Source organism: Mustela putorius, unplaced genomic scaffold (genome assembly GCF_011764305.1).
Source record: "Mustela putorius furo isolate JIRA1106 unplaced genomic scaffold, ASM1176430v1.1 tig00001215_pilon_pilon_pilon, whole genome shotgun sequence".
NCBI classification, from domain to species: Eukaryota; Metazoa; Chordata; class Mammalia; order Carnivora; family Mustelidae; genus Mustela; species Mustela putorius.
Window position 1 is genome coordinate 682,320 of NW_025421638.1, and position 23,370 is coordinate 705,689.

The following is a 23,370-nucleotide window of genomic DNA, read 5'->3' on the forward strand; positions in this document are numbered from 1 at the left end:
TTCTGACTGGTGTGAGGTGATATCTCATTGTGGTTTTGATTTGTATTTCCCTGATGCCGAGTGATATGGAGCACTTTTTCATGTGTCTGTTCGCCATCTGGATGTCTTCTTTGCAGAAATGTCTGTTCATGTCTTCTGCCCATTTCTTGATTGGATTATTTGTTCTTTGGGTGTTGAGTTTGCTAAGTTCTTTATAGATTCTGGACACTAGTCCTTTATCTGATATGTCGTTTGCAAATATCTTGTCCCATTCTGTCAGTTGTCTTTTGATTTTGTTAACTGTTTCCTTTGCTGTGCAAAAGCTTTTGATCTTGATGAAATCCCAATAGTTCATATTTGCCTTTGCTTCCCTTGCCTTTTGTGTTGTTCCTAGGAAGATGTTGCTGCGGCAGAGGTCGAAGAGGTTGCTGCCTGTGTTCTCCTCAAGGATTTTAATGGATTCCTTTCGCACATTGAGGTCCTTCATCCATTTTGAGTCTATTTTCGTGTGTGGTGTAAGGAAATGGTCCAATTTCATTTTTCTGCATGTGGCTGTCCAAATTTCCCAGCACCATTTATTGAAGAGGCTGTCTTTTTTCCATTGGACATTCTTTTCTGCTTTGTCGAAGATTAGTTGACCATAGAGTTGAGAGTCTATTTCTGGGCTCTCTATTCTGTTCCATTGATCTATGGGTCTGTTTTTGTGCCAGTACCATGCTGTCTTGATGATGACAGCTTTGTAATAGAGCATGAAGTCCGGAATTGTGATGCCACCAACGTTGGCTTTCTTTTTCAATATCCCTTTAGCTATTCGAGGTCTTTTCTGGTTCCATATAAATTTTAGAATTATTTGTTCCATTTCTTTGAAAAAGATGGATGGTACTTTGATAGGAATTGCATTAAATGTGTAGATTGCTTTAGGTAGCATAGACATTTTCACAATATTTGTTCTTCCAATCCAGGAGCATGGAACATTTTTCCATTTCTTTGTGTCTTCCTCAATTTCTTTCATGAGTACTTTATAGTTTTCTGAGTATAGATTCTGTGTCTCTTTGGTTAGGTTTATTCCTAGGTATCTTATGGTTTTGGGTGCAATTGTAAATGGGATTGACTCCTTAATATCTCTTTCTTCTGTCTTGCTGTTGGTGTAGAGAAATGCAACTGATTTCTGTGCATTGATTTTATATCCTGACACTTTACTGAATTCCTGTACAAGTTCTAGCAGTTTTGGAGTGGAGTCTTTTGGGTTTTCCACATAGAGTATCATATCATCTGCGAAGAGTGATAATTTGACTTCTTCTTTGCCGATTTGGATGCCTTTAATTTCCTTTTGTTGTCTGATTGCTGAGGCTAGGACCTCTAGTACGATGTTGAATAGCAGTGGTGATAATGGACATCCCTGCCGTGTTCCTGACCTTAGCGGAAAAGCTTTCAGTTTTTCTCCATTGAGAATGATATTTGCGGTGGGTTTTTCATAGATGGCTTTGATGATATTGAGGTATGTGCCCTCTATCCCTACACTTTGAAGAGTTTTGAAGGGATGTTGTACTTTGTCAAATGCTTTTTCAGCATCTATTGAGACTATCATATGGTTCTTGTTCTTACTTTTATTGATGTGTTGTATCACATTGACTGATTTGCGGATGTTGAACCAACCTTGCAGCCCTGGAATAAATCCCACTTGGTCGTGGTGAATAATCTTTTTAATGTACTGTTGAATCCTATTGGCTAGTATTTTATTGAGTATTTTCGCATCTGTGTACATCAAGGATATCGGTCTATAGCTCTCTTTTTTGGTGGGATCCTTGTCTGGTTTTGGGATCAAGGTGATGCTGGCCTCATAAAATGAGTTTGGAAGTTTTCCTTCCATTTCTATTTTTTGGAACAGTTTCAGGAGAATAGGAATTAGTTCTTCTTTAAATGTTTGGTAGAATTCCCCCGGGAAGCCGTCTGGCCCCGGGCTTTTGTTTGTTTGGAGATTTTTAATGACTGTTTCAATCTCCTTACTGGTTATGGGTCTGTTCAGGCTTTCTATTTCTTCATGGTTCAGTTGTGGTAGTTTATATGTTTCTAGGAATGCATCCATTTCTTCCAGATTGTCAAATTTATTGCCGTAGAGTTGCTCATAGTATGTTCTTATAATAGTTTGTATTTCTTTGGTGTTAGTTGTGATCTCTCCTCTTTCATTCATGATTTTATTTATTTGGGTCCTTTCTCTTTTCTTTTTGATAAGTCGGGCCAGGGGTTTATCAATTTTATTAATTCTTTCAAAGAACCAGCTCCTAGTTTCGTTGATTTGTTCTATTGTTTTTTTGGTTTCTATTTCATTGATTTCTGCTCTGATCTTTATGATTTCTCTTCTCCTGCTGGGCTTAGGGTTTCTTTCTTGTTCTTTCTCCAGCTCCTTTAGGTGTAGGGTTAGGTTGTGTACCTGAGACCTTTCTTGTTTCTTGAGAAAGGCTTGTACCGCTATATATTTTCCTCTCAGGACTGCCTTTGTTGTGTCCCACAGATTTTGAACCGTTGTATTTTCATTATCATTTGTTTCCATGATTTTTTTCAATTCTTCTTTAATTTCCCGGTTGACCCATTCATTCTTTAGAAGGATACTGTTTAGTCTCATGTATTTGGGTTCTTTCCAAACTTCCTTTTGTGGTTGAGTTCTAGCTCGAGAGCATTGTGGTCTGAAAATATGCAGGGAATGATCCCAATCTTTTGATACCGGTTGAGTCCTGATTTAGGACCGAGGATGTGATCTATTCTGGAGAATGTTCCATGTGCACTAGAGAAGAATGTGTATTCTGTTGCTTTGGGATGAAATATTCTGAATATATCTGTGATGTCCATCTGGTCCAGTGTGTCATTTAAGGCCTTTATTTCCTTGCTGATCTTTTGATTGGATGACCTGTCCATTTCAGTGAGGGGAGTGTTAAAGTCCCCTACTATCATTGTATTATTGTTGATGTGTTTCTTTGATTTTGTTATTAATTGGTTTATATAGTTGGCTGCTCCCACATTGGGGGCATAGATATTTAAAATTGTTAAATCTTCTTGTTGGACAGACCCTTTGAGTATGATATAGTGTCCTTCCTCATCTCTTATTATAGTCTTTGGCTTAAAATCTAATTGATCTGATATAAGGATTGCCACTCCTGCTTTCTTCTGATGTCCATTAGCAGGGTAAATTCTTTTCCACCCCCTCACTTTAAATCTGGAGGTGTCTTCGGGCTTAAAATGTGTTTCTTGGAGGCAACATATAGATGGGTTTTGTTTTTTTATCCATTCTGATACCCTGTGTCTTTTAACAGGGGCATTTAGCCCATTCACATTCAGGGTAACTATTGAGAGATATGAATTTAGTGCCATTGTATTGCCTGTAAGGTGACTGTTACTGTATATGGTCTCTGTTCCTTTCTGATCTACCACTTGTAGGCTCTCTCTCTTTGCTTAGAGGACCCCTTTCAATATTTCCTGTAGAGCTGGTTTGGTGTTTGCAAATTCTTTCAGTTGTTGTTTGTCCTGGAAGCTTTTAATCTCTCCTTCTATTTTCAATGATAGCCTAGCTGGATATAGTATTCTTGGCTGCATGTTTTTCTCGTTTAGTGCTCTGAAAATATCATGCCAGCTCTTTCTGGCCTGCCAGGTCTCTGTGGATAAGTCAGCTGCCAATCTAATATTTTTACCATTGTATGTTACAGACTTCTTTTCCCGGGCTGCTTTCAGGATTTTCTCTTTGTCATTGAGACTTGTAAATTTTACTATTAGGTGACGGGGTGTGGGCCTATTCTTATTGATTTTGAGGGGCATTCTCTGAACCTCCTGAATTTTGATGCTTGTTCCCTTTGCCATATTGGGGAAATTCTCCCCAATAATTCTCTCCAGTATACCTTCTGCTCCCCTCTCATCTTCTTCTGGAATCCCAATTATTCTAATGTTGTTTCGTCTTATGGTGTCACTTATCTCTCGAATTCTCCCCTCGTGGTCCAGTAGCTGTTTGTCCCTCTTTTGATCAGCTTCTTTATTCTCTGTCATTTGGTCTTCTATATCACTAATTCTTTCTTCTGCCTCATTTATCCTAGCAGTGAGAGCCTCCATTTTTGATTGCACCTCATTAATAGCTTTTTTGATTTCAACTTGGTTAGATTTTAGTTCTTTTATTTCTCCAGAAAGGGCTTTTATATCTCTCGAGAGGGTTTCTCTAATATCTTCCATGCCTTTTTCGAGCCCGGCTAGAACCTTGAGAATTGTCATTCTGAACTCTAGATCTGACATATTACCGATGTCTGTATTGATTAGGTCCGTAGCCTTCGGTACTGCCTCTTGTTCTTTTTTTTGTGTTGAATTTTTACGTCTTGTCATTTTGTCCAGATAAGAGTAAATGAAGGGGCAAGTAAAATACTAAAAGGGTGGCAACAACCCCAGGAAAATATGCTTTAACCAAATTAGAAGAGATCCAAAATCGTGAGTGGGGAGAAAGGGGATAAAAAGAGGTTCAAAAAGGAAGAAAGAAAAAAGAAAAAAAAAAAAGAAAAGAATTTTTTAAAAAAGAAAACACCTAAGAAAAATGTAAACAAATATATATATATATATTAGATAAACTAGTAAAAAATCGTTAAAAAAGAAAAAGGTAACAGTTAAAAAAAAAAATTTACCCGAAGGCGAGAAAAAAAAAAAATGAAAAAGAAAAAATTAAATTAACTGCAAGACTAAAAAAAATCACAGGAAAAAAGCCATGAGTTCCGTGCTTGGCTTTCTCCTCCTCTGGAATTCTGCTGCTCTCCTTGGTATTGAAACCGCACTCCTTGGTAAGTGAACTTGGTCTCGGCTGGATTTCTTGTTGATCTTCTGGGGGAGGGGCCTGTTGTAGTGATTCTCAAGTGTCTTTGCCCCAGGCGGAATTACACCGCTCTTACCCGGGGCCGAGGTGAGTAATCCGCTCGGGTTTGCTTTCAGGAGCTTTTGTTCCCTGAGCGCTTTCCGTAGAGTTCCAGAGGACGGGAATACAAATGGCGGCCTCCTGGTCTCCGGCCCGGAGGAGCCGAGAGCCCAGGGCCCCACTCCTCAGTGCGCCCTCAGAGAACCGCGCCCAGTTACTCCCGTCTGCCTGCCCTCCGGCCGCGCTCCGAGCTCACCGAGCCTGCGACCGGTTCAAGGTAGCACGGAGCTGCGAGCTTACTGTCGGCTCTGTCTCTGTAGCCGGCTTTCCCGTTCCAATACCCGCAAGCTCTGCGACACTCAGACACCCCCGATCCTTCTGTGACCCTGCGGGACCTGAGGCCATGCTGACCCCGCGTGGGCTTCGCCCCGGTTTAGCCTCTGGAGCGATGTCCCTCAGCGGAACAGACTTTTAAAAGTCCTGATTTTGTGCGCGGTTGCTCCGCCGCTTGCCGGGAGCCGGCCCCTCCCCCCGGGGTCTATCTTCCCGTCGCTTTGGATTCACTTCTTCGCCGGTCCTACCTTTCAGAAAGTGGTTGTTTTTCTGTTTCCAGAATTGCTGTTCTTCTTCTCTTCGATCTGCCGATGGATTTTCAGGTGTTTGCAATCTTTAGATAAGCTATCTAGCTGATCTCCGGCTAGCTGAAGCAGTCTCAGCTTGCTACTTCTCCGCCATCTTGACTCCCTCCCTACTTATTTATTTTTTAAAAGATTTTATATATTTGACAGAGAGAAAGCACAAGCCAGTAGAGGGGAAGGCAGAGGGAGAGGGAGAAGCAGGCTTCCCACTGAGCAGGGAGCTGGAGGCAGGGCTAGATCCCAGGACCCTGAGATCATGACCTGAGCTAAAGGGAGATGCTTAATGGACTAAGCCACCCAGGTGCCCCAAAGCCATTTTTTAATAAAACTGAAAATTAATAAAACATAAACTAAAAATCTTAAATATTTAAAAATGGTTAAGTGATCATGAGCAACTTACATGAAATCAAAACATCAATGCTATAATGCTTTAAGATATATATATGATATATATATCATATATATATATGTCCAGTATATAAAATGAAAAAAATGAAATATCCACCTAACTCATGGAAATAAGAACAAGAAAATTATTTGGAAAACAGAAGAATCTTATACATAGTAGTAAACAAAACTGAATTATAAAAGGAACACAACTGAAAATTTTCTCAAGTAGTTTAAACATAGTATAGTTTATAGAGTATACTAAATGAAAAAGGATATATAGCTACAAATCTGAGAAGACAAAACAAACCATGGAAAATACAAAAATTTACGAGTCAAATATTTGAAAATCTAAAAGGATTGACTAATTTTCTAAGAAAACACAGGTGTTAACATATATCAACACCAAAAATGTAAAGTTTTTACTAATAAATACCTACCGAAGTATTTCCCAAATTATCCTGATCATATGAATCTTCAGGGATACTTGTGATAAATCTTCGCCTGGAGATTCTGACCTAGTAAGGACAATGGGACTTTGGAATCAGTATTTTCAACAAGCACTGGTGAATATTCGATCAGGAATGTTTATATATTTTGCCTCAATAAAGTTGCCAGGTCTAGAGTTTATTACAGATGAATTATAAATTTTTCATGACTGTATATTTTACAAGCTACATAAACATCTTCACAGGCTGCAAAAAAAGAGAAAATTTTTATTCTGTGAAACTTTAATTCTTATCAAAATATGTCAGCGATGCAGAGAAAATATAAAGCAAACTTGAAAACACAAAGGTTTACTGACCTTCATTAATACCTGATGACTGAGCAAAAGTTCTTCCGACACTATTGTTCAGAAATATTAAAATCTACTGCTTAATATAGTACTGACCCCAAAAGTGAACACCAAAGAAAGAAGAGAGAAGGATTAATAAAACCAGGAAATAACATCTAGAGACTGTTCTTTAAACAAGACGGTCTCATTCTGCAGGGGCTGTTTACATTTCCTAAGAAAATCAGGGAAAAGCATTACCCAACACAGCCGCATTCCTATCTGCTACCAGGAGATCCCTTGATATCAATAAAGGAAGATATTAAAGACAGATTTAGACACTTCTCATATTACTTTTGAAATATGTATAAAGGATTAAAGTTTTTGTCTGGAACATAGATGCATCAGGCTACCTACATGTTTCTTTAGTAAATAAATGTATTTTCATTTTCACACTACAAAGAAACAGATGCAAAGGATTAATTTAAAAGTTGATTTAATACCTATTGTGGAGGAGATATAAACCCCTTATGACTTTAAATAAATTACTTTTGGTGTTTAAAAATTAGATCAATATTAATAACTAGAGCATTACTAGGCATCTATGGACCCTCAAGAGAAACCCTTTTTCCTCATGTTGGTTACATAAAACACACAAATGCAACCTTCAGAGGGCCTGACGTGCCTGTTTGTTGTGACCATTTTCTCCAGTTTTTTAAAAATTTGATTTCTGGGGCGCCTCCTCAGTCCTTTAAGAGGCTGCCTCTGGCTGAGAATATGAGCCCTGCTCTGGCCTCCCTGCTCAGCAGAGAGCCTGCTTCTCCCTCTCCCTGCTGCTCTGCCTTGCACTATCTCTCTGTCAAATAAATAAATGAAATCTTCAAAAAAAATTTATTTCTTTCTGGCATCACGACACATTTTTAACTCATCGTCCATCCTTGGGGACATTTTAGCCTGAGTATACATTTGTGTGCTTCTTTCCATCAACTCATGATCATTCTGTCAGATTCAGATATTGCTACATATAGAGGATTCATGTGATATTTATTATTTATGTGCATATATAACATGAGCAGATATAACATGTTAGTGCTCTTAGATAAATAAGCCCTAACTTGATTAAAAGAAATATGGATTCAGAATTTAGTGAAGAGGGTTCTTAGTGATGGTGTTTTCATATATCATACTGTGCAATAAGGATGTAATTTTATGTAATGTGCTCTCAAACCTATGTTATATAAAATAGTTTTATGTAACACATGTATATGTACACATTTAGAGATCTTTAAAGAAATGAAATGGAATATTAGAATGATTTAGAACTGTATATTTTTTCTAGACTAGGAAGTATATTATTTGTATTTATATTTTCATAAACTTGTTTGCTAATTCCAGGGTTTTGCAGCCATCAGAAAAAAAATATATTGGGAAAGGGGCAAAGTGTATGGCATCACATCTATTATCTAGCCATAGGTCAGATATTTATTCATAAATTTATACTATTCTATAAGAAACACATCTTTATCATTTCTTACTTTTGCTTTTTATTTCTATTGCCATATTGGGAATTTCTGTGTTGGCTAGAGAACATTATATCAAAGAGAATATCATTTATAAACTTTCAGTTAAATCATTTCTAAAAATAGAATCACTTTAATCATTTTATAACCATATTCAAAGGTGTTAAAACATTTTATCATAATAGTTTGACTAATTTGAATATCCTTTTATTGCATATGAGCCTAAATAGAATAGTCTTATGAAGAAGAAATACATAAACATTATTTTATGCCAAATAGCATATGTAATTATATTATTGTGTTTTGTATCGTTATTATAATTCATTTTGTGACCACCCTTAAAATCTGTCCCTACCTAAGAAAATAAACAGTGAAAAAGTTTTTGACATTTGTGCTTGTATATAACAATCATTTTAACAACTATTTTAAAACTTCTTGTATTAGAAATCTTTTTTGGTGTATATTCTTTGTCTGATTTGAAGATCTCAGTTAATGAAAATGCTCTTATTAACCTTCAAAAGACATTATGTCAACACATAACAACAACAACAAAAAACAGCATTCTCTCAGTGTTTTTATAAGAATAGCATGTCATAGTTCTTTTATACATTGTAAAATAATGTTAAACAGAGCTTATTAATTTATTCACAATTGTTTAGTTTGACAAGCTTGTCACAATTGATCTGTCACCTGCTCACCTGCTATTCATGACAAGTCTCTGACATTAATTCATAATTACTTGGGGAAAATTAGTGTTTGGCCTTTAGCAGTCTAACCTAACTAGGCTTATAAAAGCTGTACACTTTCTTGCTTTGGATAAAAAGACCTAATTAAAAATTAGATTATATATGGAATGCATAAATGTATACCTACAAAGCCAAAAGTACATACGCCAAAAGTGTACAAGCCAAGACATAAGGGGAACATATTAAGTTTACTTCCAGATTATATAACTACTAGAACATATTGATTTATACATTGGTCACAACAAATAATTAGACATGGTTAGCTTTATTATATGCCATTTGCAAATTGCACACCTGACTGCCACTTCAAAACTCCATTTTCCATTGTGAACATGTTTTTATAAATGATATACATATATATTGCTGATTTCTATTTTCTGCTTTTGTCATTCTAAGTTAAATATTTACTTATATTAAACGTGGGACTCACATTCTCAAACTCCTGCCTCTGTATAGACAAACATACTAATATAACATCTTAATTCAAATCAAAATGAATATTTAATATTCAGTGAATTGAAAATTAAATAATATAGCATGAGACAAAATTCAAGACAGAGGTAAAGGCCTAAGATTTTGTGGGATCAAAAAAAATACTAGATTAAGATTTTCTACCTAAAAAAAAAAAAAAATGGAAATCAGAAAACAATTTTAAGATTCCTAACTCAAATGAAAATCAGGAAAAACAAATTGGATTTGCATAGCTCTCACTCTCTAGATACTTTCAATTTATTTCTCTATCAAAGATACTAATGTTGGGGCGCCTGGGTGGCTCAGTGGTTTAAGCCGCTGCCTTCGGCTTAGGTCGTGATCTCAGGGTCCTGGGATCGAGTCCTGCATCGGGCTCTCTGCTCGGCAGGGAGCCTGCTTCCTTCCCTTCCTCTCTCTCTGCCTGCCTCTCTGCCTACTTGTGATCTCTCACTGTCAAATAAATAAATAAAATCTTTAAAAAAAAAAGATACTAATGCAATTCATTTAAAATTTTAGTTTCCATACATTTGCTTTGAAATCACATTTGTACAGAGAAGTTAAGTTAGTTACATTTGATATTAAGTATAATTTTAAAATAATGTCAAAGTTGTTTTTTCTTTGCAATGTTAACATCTTTTATTAATTAATTAGTTAATTAATTTTCTTTTTTTATATACTGGGTATTATCTCCAGGCCAGTGGGGTGATCAGTAGTGGGCACCTTTGTCTTTCTGATAAAGAAAGGATTGTCTCTTTTGACAAAGAAAATTTTGTATTCTGTCTTTATCTTTCATTTATTATATTAAATCATATAGATTTATTTTATATTAATGAAACAAATACTATTTCTTTATATTTAATATTTTATTTATTTATAAATAAATAACAGAGAAAATTGACAGAGAGAGAGATCACAAGTAGGCAGAGAAGCAGGCAGAGAGGGGGGGGAAGCAGGCTTTCTGCTGAGCAGAGAACCCCATGTGGGGCTCAATCCCAGGACCCCGAGATCGTGACCTGAGCCGAAGGCAGAGGGTTAACCCACTGAGCCACCTAGGCACCCCCTAATACTATTTCTTAAATAAACTCAATTTGTTCACATTGTATTATACTTTTATTCTTTTTTTTGAATTTTTTCTCCTAGAGTCAGGTCAGTTAAGTGGTATTTTCTGTAAGATGATACTAATTTTAATTGCATTTTCAAATGCATTAGCATAATGTTATCTGTAAGATTTTTAATTACCTGCTTAAACTCACCAGCACTGGCAGCTAGGTTTTGTAATTCTTAATATTTCCTTTCTTAATACTTTATTAATATATATTTCTAGATGTTGCTATTAGATAAAAAGACAAAAATTTGAGTTACATTTGCTTTCTCATTATTTTTGTATTTTCCTTCTTTCTTCTTTCCATTAAATTACTTTACCTCTTAAATTGGATGTTTAAATGATTATATATTAGCCACTCATTAAATATGTTTCCATTCACTTTAGCTTCAATCTATAATTTTTTTAATTTCTTTTCAGTGTTCCAGAATTCATTGTTTATGCACCATACCCAGTGCTCCATGCAATACATGCCCTCCATAATACCCACCACCAGGCTCACCCAAACCCCCACACCCTCTCCCCTCCAAAACCGTCAGTTTGTTTCTCAGAGTTCACAGTCTTTCATAGTTTTTCTTCTCCTCTGATTTCGCCCAATTTGCTGGGTGCATCACATTGCCTGATTCTAAGCCTTATTACAAAGCTGTGGTCACTGAGACAGTATGGTACCAGCACAGAAACAGACACATAGTCCAGTGGAACAGAGTAGAGAGCCCAGATATGGACCCGCAATTCTGTGGTCAAATCATCTTTGACAAAGCAGGAAAAAATATACAGTGGAAAAAACACAGTCTCTTCAATAAATGGTGCTGAGAAAGTTGGACAGCTATGTGTAGAAGAATGAAACTCGACCATTCTATTTTTTTTTTTTAAGTAAGCTCTATGCCTAAGGTGGGGCTTGAATTCATGATCCCCAGATCAAGAGTCTCATGCTCTACTGATTGAATCAGGCACCCTTCACCCTATAATTTTTGAAAATAAGTATTCTCATCAAGTATTACCAATTATGCATTTTCTTTTTTTAGTTGGGTTTATTTTATTTTGATACAATATCTATCGAACATTTATTAATCTTATTAATTATATTATTATATAATATATTATATTATTATATTAATTTATATTATTATTAATTATTATTAATATTCTGTATAATATTTGTTCTCAGTGAAGGTGTCATGTATACCAATACTTTTCACTTTGATTGGATCTTGTTGCTTGACTTTGAAGATGGCCAAAATTCATAAATGCCACATTATGTGTCAGAATGGCTAGACTAAAAAAGACAACAAATAGCCAGTGTTGGTGAGGATGTAGATAAAAGGGAGTCCTCCTCATATGATATTTATTGGTGGAAATATAAGTTGGTTTAGCCATAATAGAAAATAGTATAAAGGTTCCTCATAAGATTAAAAATAGAATTGTAATACCACCATCAATTCCATTTCTGGTTATTTATTTGAAGGAATAAAAAATGCTAATTTTAAAAGATTTATGCACCTCTATGTTAATTGTGGAATTACTTACAACAGGCAAGATATAGAAGCAACCTAAGTGTCCATCACAGTGTCCTGTGAAATATGTCACAGGAAAACAAAAAAGCATATGATTTCATCCATATGTGTAATCTAAAAAGCAAAACAAATCAAAAGTAGACTTACATATACAGAGAATGAAACTCTTCTTATGAAAATTATTATTAGATGATCAAGAGCTAGAGTGTGTGAAAGGTGAGTAGCTAGATACTATAGGTGTAGGGAATTAAGAGGTACAAAATTTCAGTTATAAAATAAGTCACAGGGATGTAAAATATAGCATAGGGAATTTAGTCAATAATATTATGATTATTATGAAGACAAAGGGTAACTAGACTTGTTGTGGTCATTTTGTAATGTTTATAAATGTCAAATCCCTTTGCTGTATACCTAAAACTAATATAAGATTGTATGTCACCATACTTTAATAAAAAAAGCAAAAGGAATGCATACCTTTTTGTCATGACAGAAATGTACCTTTCTCTTTATTTATTCTGGGAAGAACAGCTGATTGACAGCCGCTGACTGACAGCCTGCCTGTGTCTGCTGCCTTCCTTGATCTACTTTTGCATTCATGCCAAGGCCACACTTCCCCCAGGATGCTTCCCAACAATGACTGAGCATAGTAGCATGCAAGTGCAGATGCATTTCTGTATTATATGGACCTCCTCAATTGCACAACTCTGGCTTGAGAACTATGTTGTGTAGGCTATAATAAGGGCCAGAAATGTGGCTTTAAACAACTGAAATTCTTTCTCAGTCAGTTGTTGTAGATGCTAGAATTCTGAAATCAGTAGCATTGGACTATAATCAAGGAGTCTGAAAAGAAGTGTTTTCTCTGGATGCTCTAGGGAGGAGTCCATTCTTTGCTTCTTCCAGCTTCTGGTAACTGTTGGCATCTTGACACTAGTGGCTGCATCACTCCAATCTGTCTTTGTGGTCATATTGCCTTCTCCTCTTCTGTGTCTTCTTTTTTTCTGTGAAATATCCCTCTGCTACTCTTATGGGAACACATCTGATTGCATTTTCAAGATTATGTCCACAGATCAAGATCCTGAATTTTACCTTATGTTTTACCACATAATGTAACATCCATAGATTCCAGGAACTAGTGCCTGATACTTGGGGAGGAGTGTGCATTTTCAGCATACCACAATGTGTCTCCCTTTTATCCTGGCCAAAATGTTTTTAAAGGTATACTTCTGTATAAGATATATCCTATTCAGTTGTCCTTTACTACCTCATTAATTTCACAGTTGGAAGATCTGCATTGCTATCTAAAGATTCATTCTGTACACTCCTGTTTTCTATTTTTTAACCCATCACTAGTAATATTTTTCCTGTCTAAATCTTCTTAGTCTTTACTATGACTCAAGAACAGAACTAGCACATGTGCATATTAACAGAGTAGTCAAAGTAGCAGAAATAAAGATCCTATATGGTCCCCAGAGCATAAATTGCTACTTATCAGGTTCAATCTAGCCACAGATATTTCTGAATATCCAACCAGTCTGCAACAAAGATCAATGCTGAGAAAGTGATAGGACACTTCTACTTGGATAGGCAAAATTCCACTTGGCAACAAATCGAATATTAGGGCATTTTCCATCAGGAAAGATTAAGTATTTTATTCCCAGAAGGACAGGTATCTATTCTGAATCTAGATTTACATTTTTAATCCACAATGACTCAACCACAATCTGCCTCTGGGCTTATTAAATAGCCAGTCCATAAGCATGAGATTCCATGCAACAGAGCATAAGACCAGTGATCCACTTGACTGTGAAAAAGATATAGAATGGTCCATTGCACAGTACCTGGAATAATAGACATTCAATAAATATTAACTAAATTAATAAATTGAGGTTAAAGTTTTGTTTTCATATAATTTAATGGTGTGAAGAATGTTTTTTGGCATAAATAATAGCTAACACTTATTGAGTCCAAGCTTTACAATCATTATGTTGCTTAATTCTCACACAATCAAAAATGGTTCCCCAATTTTAAATGATGAAAATCAGACATTGTATCAATTCCTTAATTCAAAAATACATTGTAATTCCAATGTAAAATGTAAAAATACAATAAACTTCTAAAATACATTGTATCAATTCCTTAATTCACACAGTTACTAGGTAGAACAGGTTTATAACAAATGATTTGACTCGAGAGCATTTGCTTTTCCATCACTTTTTAGAGAAAACGTAGTAAGCTTTCACTAGGTAGAAATGCAGATCATAAAGTAACATATTCATTTTGTGGTGAATAATCTCAGCTTATGGATATTCTTTGAAAATTCAGGCTGCATCATGATATTAGGAAAAACTATAAATAATATAATAGTAGTGATGCTCCTAACATCAGCAAAGATGGAATCTTTAAATGACAATGAAAATTTTAAAAAATATATGATTACAAAGGGAGTAATTTAAAGTTTTAGGAATTTAGCCCAATTACCTTAGTCTTAGACAGACACTCTGCACAGGTAGACTTTACTGAAGAAGTTTTCACTTCAGCATAATTTTCAAAGTAAAATGGAGCAGAGAAAAAAGAATTATGCAAAGTTTCCAATTTGGCAACTGCACTTTTGACAAAGACTAAGGAAGTCCTAAAATTTTTCAAATAATTATTTTATCTAATATTCTGTCAGGTAGCATATACTTACTATACAAATAGATGTTTTATAAACACAGCAGCAAATATTATCTTTCATAAATAGTTATGAACATAATTAGTGAAAAGTTTGACTAATACACTTTTTTTCTTTTCCTACAGTCATTTCAGAACATTTAAAATATGTGAGTGTATGTAAACAAATACATACACATACATACGAAAAATTACATACATACATTATATATATATATATATTTATTTATTTATATACACTTTAAGAAACATTGCTATAGAAAGAACATTGCTATTCCTTGTAGTGTATTTGTGGATACCAAAAATTAGGAGTTTTATATATTTGAGTCTGTACCGGCTTTTCAGAAATTAAAATTATAAAAGGTCAAAATGCATTATAGTGTAATTAAAACATTAAGTTAAGCAAAATCCTTTCATATCATAAAGGGGAAAAAAATCTCTAAGTATATTCCACATAAATCCTGGGTGTTTCCCAGCCCTTTTCTATAGTCAGTGCTTTGTTGTATGAAGATAGTTTATTTCCTCATTCAGCCTAGAATTTTTCTGCCAGTGTTTTAATTTTCAGCATAGTCATCTACGCTCCTCCTCTCAGGTTTTCTCAGAACATCCATCCTTTCTCAGTTAAGATACACTTGATGGCAACCAAGCTCGCAGTTTCCCAGCCAGGTCGCTGGCACCCCTGCTGGCAGAGATCTTGTCAACAGCACTCAGGTGATCCAGGGCTCCTGCCAGCACTGCTGTCATCCTCAGCCCCTAGTTCTCCAATGGGCTCAGAATCTCAGGCTTGGTGGTGAGGTTTCTTTGAGTTTGATTTTTTTTTCTTTTTTTTCTTTTTTTTTTTTTTACTCTCCATCAGCCCTAGAGGTAGTGTTGTTCCCCTACATTTATTATCTTTTTATTCCTTAGAGTTTCCTTTACCTCGTTGCATAGACAATTTCCTTCTACTAGTTAATTCTCAAATTAATTTTGTTGTTTTTCCTGTTGTGTTTTCTGACACCTACCTGGACACTAATACAAAATGGAATATCATTACTCAAAAGTTAAGATTTCTTCACTACTTTCATTTCTAGCCAAGTGTTTAAATGATAATTTTATTAGGGAAGTTTCATCAGTGAGATCCACTTGTTGGCTCAAAGAGAAAAAATTATTAACAGGCCTTACAAGAAGGGCCTGTATACAACATCTATAAAACATACCTTCTGTCATTGCCACAACCTGCTCAGCAGTGCCTTCTGTCATGTCATTTATAAAGTATTGTTTAGCACTGTCCTGGATACTAATATTTCAGATGTACAGCAGTCTGTTTCAAACATGTTTTAGTGTCAGCAGAAAACACAATTGAATTCAAGATGGATGGAAGGTAAGCCTTTCTCTTAAGTGATGAGATCAGGGATTGGGTAAAAGTACATGCGAGAAGGACAGCATCAAAGTTTCTGTACCACCTTGTCACTTGGGCACAGACCGGTTTGGGAACAATGCTCACAGGAGCTTTTGCTATGACAGAATATATGCATTCCATGTAAACATGCATTCTACAAAATCTTAAAATACTCACGGCTTATTAGAGTAATAAGGTTGAACCAGTGCACATAAAACTAGTATACTTCTGTAAAATACAACAAGAACAACAAATAAAAACTTCGGGACATTGAAAAGTAACCTCATTACCAAAGGCAGGTAGTTCATTATAGCTCTAGACTTCCTGTAGGGATAACTAATTTACACCCCCCAAAGTGAAAATACTGGCTTGCTGACCCTGAGATAATGTGGATGTAACTGTACCTCAAAGCATTAGGGGAAGTACAACATGTCAGAAGCCTAGAACTGGATAAGGTGCAGGATTTATATCTTTATGAAAGTACAGTTTGCAAGCATTTCCTTTATCAATAAAGCAACAATAAAAAAATAAATCCTGTAGCATTCCTTCCTGAGCAATAGTCATGCTTATTCCTTTCTTGTTAAATATTATATTTCTATTTATGGTATTCTGGCTGTCTTTACTGCAGATAATAGTTCATATTGAGACACCTGGGTGGCTCAGTTGTTAAGCAACTGCTTTTGGCTTAGGTCATGATCCCAGGGTCCTGGGATGGAGTTCCAAATCAGGCTCGTTGTTCAGTAGGGAACCTGCTTCTGCCTCTGCCTGCTGTTCCCTCTGCTTGTGTCTCTCTAACAAATAAATGAAGTCTTAAAAAAATAAATAAATAAATAAACTGGTTTATACTCAATGTATGTCCATTTTATTTTAATTTTCCCATTTTTCAATCACTGTTGTTTTGGGAACATGCATTATAACAGAATGCAATGTATATGAAAATTGAATACCTGAAAGTTGATTTCCTCAAATTTCTTTGCTCAGTTACCTTTATGTATTTCTATTACTCCTAGACATCTGCTTATCTCAGTTGGAAGTCTGATGGCTTATATCATTAGTCATTATATCTCTTTTTGTACTATGATGGAAGACTCATGGTAAAAATATAATTGCAAAGTCCAATCTATAAAACAATGTGCTCTTATGGGTAGTACAAATTATGTCACCAATCATGTTTATCTAATTGTCAAAAAGATCAGAGACAAAATGGAATTTCAATTTTTGTAAATGTTTTATTCCATGTATTTTGTTCAATCTGTCATGATGAATAAAAGATCCCATAGATTATAATTTTTCTTACATTGTTTTGAATTAGAATTCCCAACTTCTAAAGCAGAATATTTATAAACTAGAAAAATATAGATACGAATTATTTTCACATATTAAGGAATAAATTGGTATATACATTATTTCTCTTTTTTTAAGATTTTATTTGTGAGAGGGAGAGAAAGAAAACATGAGCGGGGGAGGGACAGAGGGAAAAGCAGACTCCCTTCTGAGTGGGGAACCAGATGCAGGGGCTCGATCCCAGGAACCGGGATCATGACCTGAGCTGAAGGCAGAGACCTAATTGATTTTATTTATTTATTTTAGAGAAAGAGAGAGTGCAAACCAGGGTGGGGGGAGCAGTATAGGAGTGGGGAGAAAATTTTCAAGCAAGCCTGACCTGGGGTTTAATCCCATGACACTGAGATCATGATCTGAACAGAAACCCGGAGTCAGACATTCAACTGACCGAGCCACCCAGGTGCCTTAAGCATATACATTATTTCTAAGAGAAAATGTTTGATATACTACTTATTTTAAACATAATTTAGTTACTTCTAAAATATTAGCCAAGGTGATACCTGAAGTATTGCCCTTAGATCTATGATTTTATTATCTTCAACAATCTGTAGAATATACCAGAGTGACCTAATTATCTGGGATTAAAGAATCCTACATTAATTATAAAAATTCAATCTATATATTAAAATAATAACACTAATAAGCTCATTAAAGCCGGCATTTACAAATAAAATTCCATTAGACAATTGTGATCCCAGGATTATAAAATACACGGATAATTAGTTCTTTATAAAACTTTTTAATCATTAGAGAATTTTTTTTTAATGTAGCATAATGTCAAATCTTCTTATTGTTGAATGCTACACCATTCTTGATATCATCTATGATGTCGTCATGGTGGCGGCCATCAACATTGCAGTCCTCAGACCAGGCAGTCCCTCCATCTCTTTAATGGTTCCAGAGAGCCCTCTGGCTAAAGACAAGTGCTGCATCTATTGGGCAATGTGACAATTTCATCAAAAGTAATATTTCCATTGTGCTTAATGTTTCTCTGCTTCTCTTTTTCTCTTGGCAATTCCTTGAGAGCGTTAATAATCGGGCCAGAAGCAGAAGGTACCACTTAAATCTGGGCCTGTCTGTTCTGAATGGTCAGTTTCACTGCAATCCTCAGCCCCTTCCCATTACCGGTTCCCTGGGTGATGTCATCACAAACTTTTTTTGAAGACAGTCTCAGGGGGCTGATCCTCAGGGCCAAGGCAGATGTGCATTGACTTCCCAACCCCATGCACCTCAGGTATAGCACTCTGGTCCTTTTAGGGTGGAATTTAAGCAACATGGTGGAGTTAAATGGAATTGGATGAACCTGAATTCTGGAGGACAAAACAGAGCTGTACCTGGACCTTCTCTAAGTCAGAGACAAAGGACTTAGTATCAGATAATTTCTGAATGCAAGTTAATACTGGTGAGTAGTTGCTATCCACAAATATATTACTTTTTATCCCTAATACAAAAATAGCTATATAAAAATGATATTTGCAAGACATATATTATCTACAAAATGTTTAATAAGACCTCTTACCAAACTAACTCTTACAGGCAACTAGAAGATGACATGTCAGAGGTTACTCCCAGGCTAAAAGTAAGACAGTAATTATAACTCAGGAAACACATGGACTGAATTCAAATTTCAGCTCCCCTCATTCCTAGGGCAAGTTATATATAGGATTCAATTTTCTTATTCACAATTGAGGATAATAATAATACCTTCCTCCTGTGGGTGTTGTAAAGTTTAAATGAATGCATACAGTGCTTGACAGTACAAACCGCAATAAATGTTATTACTATTGTTACTATTTTCAGTGGAATCAAACTTTTAAAAATTACAATGGAGGCATTATATGAGGTAATAACTCTTAACTTTTGTAATTATATTGAATGTCAGACCTGAATCTTAGTTTAGTGATGCATAGTAATTCTATTATTTCCACTGAGGACTCCAATTTTAAGTATACAACATTGGTTGTATCCTTCCATTATTAAACACAAATGTTTGCATTTAAATAATATAAAAAAGAAACAAAGAATGAAATATTTTATCTATATATCAAATTTATTAGAGTTCCTGGAGGAGTGTTTCTCAGGTTCCCAGGCTAAGACTAGATTGGTCAATTCAAACCGATAATAAAGTGCCTTGCTCACTTTTTAATTGGATTTTTAATGAGTTATAATTCTTTATATGTTTTTGATAGTAGTCCTTTATCAGGTGTATGGTTTGCAAATATTTCCTTCTATTCTATGAGCTACCCTTTATTCTATTGGTTGTGTCCTTTGATTCACAAAGATTTTTAATTTTATTATGGTACAATTTAATTTTTGTTTTGTTGCCCATACTTCAGCTGACATTTCCAAGAAATCATTGCCAAACCAAATGCTAGTTCTTACATTTATCTTCAATGAATTTCAGATAATTTTTTTAAAATATGTTTCAAGAGTCTAAGTTCATTTCTTTGCCTGTGGACATCCAGTTTTCTTACAATCATTTGTTTAAAACATCTTTCATCAATATTTGGACTTGAAACCCTTGTAAAAAATCATTCTCCCATACATGTGAGGGTTTATTTCTCAGCTCTCTATTCTATTCTAATGGTGTATAGGTCTGTGTTTCATGTCAGTAATACTACAAAAATATGGAAATCAAAATGGTCCAAGTTTTGGAGCCAGGAAGTGTTAAGATTTCCAACTTCCTTAAGATTCCATATGAATTTGAAAAGGGCCTTCTATTTCTTTTTTTTTTTTTTTATAACATGTTATTTATTTGAAAGAGACATAGCAATAGAGGGAACACAAGCAGGAAGAATGGGAGAGGGAGAAAGCAGGTTTCCTGCCCAGCAGGAGCCTGATGTGGAACTCAATCCCAGGACCCTGGGGTCATGACCTGAGCTGAAGGCCAACACTTAATGACTGAGTCACCCAGGCACCCTGGATTTCTATTTCTACAAAGAAACATCATTAGGATTTGTAAGGATTTTGTTAAATTAACATATGTTAAGTAGAGCCCTGGTAGGGTGTCAGATGATGAGTAAAGCTCAACAAAGATCACAGAAGAAAGTGAAATAGAGAAGTTTATTACTCACAGGTCCTGGAAGAGGTACAAAGCAAGTCCTGAGGGGTCACATGAGAAATTAAAGGTTGAGTGCCGGGACAGGACCTGGGGAATATGATTTTATTAGCATTCACAGGGAGAGTGTTTCTAGGGTTTCCTAGACTAAAACCGCATTGGTCAATTCAAACCAAAAATAATGGCAAGTTGGTAAACTCAGTTGTGTGTGTGGGGGGGGGGGCGAAGAAGCTGGTCTTATTTTAAGGGGCACACAGGGAGAAGGAGCTGAGAGGCAGGAGACATCACCAGAAGTGTTGAGGGAGTCATATCAGGGACTTAAACTTTCTTGTTTAAGACTTGTTGGAGGCCACGGCATGGCTGGAGTCAAGGACCAAACCAGGCCCTGATTTGTGTCTCCTTCAAAGTCCGGACACCTTGACAAGGTTAAGCACGGGAAAGTTGAGTGCACTGAGAAAGGGTCTGTGCTATGTGTCATGCGCTCGCCTATGTGACTTCCCACACACTCTCCCTGCAGTAGGGAACAATGTGGCCAAAGTCCTGAGTTCTTAGTTAATCCTTGTTGTTCTGTACCTCCCATGATCCACTCCCTGGTTGATTGTCTTGCTAATGGCTTTAGCCTAAACTACCTGGGCTCAGAGGTTTGCTTGTAGTTAATGTAAACTTGTTATAGGAACTTGAGGTCATCTGACTAGGTACTGATGTAATGCTCCTCCTATTCTGGTTTGCCTTATAAATGCTTGTAAGACGTGGAATAAGTTTGGCACTGTTGGACATCATCTTCAGTGTCCCTCCTGCCCCCATCTCTGTGTCTCTTAACTTTTTTTCATCATCCTCTTAGCCCCCACGGTTACCCTGGTCGATTCGTCGTGCTGGCCGCAACAAAGACTAACTCTCTAGGGGTGCCTGGGTGGCTCAGTGGGTTAAAGCCTCTGCATTCGGCTCAGGTCATGGTCCCAGGGTCCTGGGATGGAGCCCCACATCGGACTCTCTGCTAGGCAGGAGCCTGCTTCCCTTCCTCTCTCTCTGCCTACTTGTGATCTCTCTCTCTCTGTCAAATAAATAAGTAAAATAGTAAAAAAAAAAAAAAAGACTAACTTCTGGGCTTTTATCTAGGGCATGGACTTGGGAGGTGGGCTAGTATCAGTTCAACTAGCCACTTAGCAAACAAAATGGATTCTGAGGAAGCAAAATTATGGAATAGTTTAAATTCCAAACATCATTTTGATAGGAATTTCATGGACTCTGAAGATTCCTTTGCATAATATTGACATCTTGACAATTGTCTTTATCCATTAAAACAGGGTGTCTTTCCACTTATTTGTGTCATCTTTAACTTCTTTCAGCTTTATTTTATAGGATTTCAATGTACAAGTCTTTTCAGCTCCTTGGTTAAGCTTATTCCTAAGCATTTATTCTTTTTGATATTGTTGTAAATAAAATTGTTTAATTTCCTATTTGGACTGTTCACTAGTATATAAAATGAAGAATGGTATGTTTTGTATCCTTTAACTTTGCTGAATTTATCAGTTCTAGAATTTTTGTTTTTGTTTTTGTTTTTTGATTCTTTAAGATTCCCTACATACAAGATCATGTTATCTCCAAACAGATAAATTTATTTCTTCTTTTCCAATCCAGCTGACATTTCTTTTTCTTGCTTAATTGGTCTAGTAAAAACTTCCAATGTTATCTTCAATAGAAGTGGTGAAAGCAGGCATCATGTCTTGTATCTGATCTTAAAGGAAAATCTTTCAGTCTCACTAATGAGTTTAATACCAACTGTAGGTTTTTCTTCTATAGACTCATTCCTTCTATTCCTTCTATTCCTGGTTTGTTGAGGGCTTTTATCATGAACGTGTGTTAAACTAATATGATTTTAAAGGCGTTATTAATTGCAAAATTGATCCTAAGTTTATTTAAAAAGATATGTCATTTATTTCTCTAGAAGAATTCAAAGTAAAACTTGCTACATTTACTTATACTGCAAAAAATGATAAGAATTATGTTTTTAGACAATATTCAGGCAAGGAATATTTAAAAATTGAAAAGTCTAGAAAATTGAAAGTTGACAAGTAGGAATAGGAATGTCAACTTCCTAGGTACTGAATTCATAATACAGATTTATTATGTGCAGATAAGATATTTAATTCTATTAAATGTATACATTCATATCATAGATTCCATGTATTCTATATATCAAAATAACACAGCATCTATGAACATGAAATGGATTTTATATTTAATACTTTCCTTTAAGTGTCAATATTTACTAATAACATTTAAATATAAATTCAGGTGTTAGTCTTATTAAGTAACTATTTAACAACTTTGGGTATTTTATTTAATTCACTTCATATGACAGATTATCTTGTAAAAATATTTTATTTGACTGAAATGTATATGTATGAGTCTTGGAACACTGCATCAAACACTAATGATCTATTTTATGGTGACTAACATAACATAATAAAAAACAAAAATAAAAATAAATAAACAAAATCTATATTTATGGACTATAAATTATTATCAGAAAGGTACTGGATTTTTTTTTTGTCTAATAGTAATTGATATTAGTAGTCAGTATTTCAAATAAAAAAAACTGTTTTTTTTTTTTTCTAAAAAGTATTAAAATCGAACAGACTCACTTTCTCTAATTACTGTAGTGGCTGAAACAAAGACTGTCAGATATATTGCTTAATACAGAGCAAATGACAATATTCTTTAAACATAGCTTTTCTAGCTCTAGCAAGATTTCAAGAATTGGCAGTTTTATACTTAAATATCTTTATGTGATGAAATCAATGGTATTTAAGAGGCAAAGAAATATGTGTGTATAGGTTAAGGAGGGGCTGTAGGAAGGAAAGACAAAGTCCTGACAGAAATGATCCTAACACATTTGATACCTTGGATGATGG